The sequence below is a fragment of the Mizuhopecten yessoensis genome, unplaced genomic scaffold, assembly GCF_002113885.1.
Source record: "Mizuhopecten yessoensis strain PY_sf001 unplaced genomic scaffold, ASM211388v2 scaffold716323, whole genome shotgun sequence".
NCBI lineage: Eukaryota > Metazoa > Mollusca > Bivalvia > Pectinida > Pectinidae > Mizuhopecten > Mizuhopecten yessoensis.
In genome coordinates this window covers 171002-171955 of record NW_018480059.1, presented here as the reverse complement: position 1 = coordinate 171955, position 954 = coordinate 171002, and the positions used below count along the sequence as shown (strand labels likewise).

At 32.3% G+C, this 954-nt stretch overlaps 1 non-coding gene across 1 annotated transcript; it reads right to left on the bottom strand.

Annotated features, from left to right (window-relative positions):
* Trnaa-cgc lies at positions 1 to 72 on the bottom strand. Its single transcript has one exon. It is a non-coding gene; the product is annotated as a tRNA-Ala (tRNA).
* Positions 73 to 954: the final 882 nt, after the last annotated feature.

Sequence of the window (954 nt, the reverse complement as noted above, 5' to 3'; positions counted from 1 at the left end):
TGGAGATGCGGGGGATTGAACCCCGGGCCTTTCACATGCGAAGCGAACGCTCTACCACTGAGCTACATCCCCACATGAACGAAGAGTTGTCTATACAGTGTATATAAACGCTTTATTGACAAGCTTCGACTGTTATCGGAGAAATGTTTATTTATGTTGATCTATTTTGTTTTGAATTTTATATATAAATATTTCAGAATGATACAGGATACCTCTTAATGAGTTATTTTTAACTATTATGCCCAAATACGACAGGCAGGGGTTAAAACTAGAATCGTTAACAGGTGTTGTCTCCCTTTACATGCTGATAATACGCCGCATCGAAAACCACTCCGATATTTCCGTCACACTGCAGGAAAAGGCAATGACAACGAAAAGACCCGATTGTTTTCCCTATTGTTTCGATTAATATGTTCTAGTCACCAGAAAAAAAGTTATGTTTGTTCTTTACCAATATTTCCGTCAATTTAGTATTAAAACTTCAAACTTAAAGCAACATTATTTATTTTTCGGTGTTTTTTTTCGTTTTGTTTCTTTTTTTTTATTTTATTTTTTTTTTTTATCATTTCCTATACATATAAATTAGTCTTCGGAAATTATTTTCCCATCCTGAAATAACGGATTTCATAATTGACTTAAAAGTATTTTTTTGGTTTAAAAAAGGAAACAAAAGCAAAACAATTTTAGTTTAAAAATTCTTTTAAGCTATATGTTGATATAGCTACTATATATATTGTGATTTATTTAGTCTTGCTATCGATACTATTTACCATAGTAAATGTTACACAAAGTTAACTACATGGTTATTTAAGTACAAACATGCTTTTTATTTACCTCTTCAGCACATACGGGACTGACTCCACATCTTTCTATCACACTGTTTCACGCATTCCTGAATAGATATGTTTCGGTTATGGTATCCTGTGTAATTGCTTCGAGTTCATTTCCACTGTT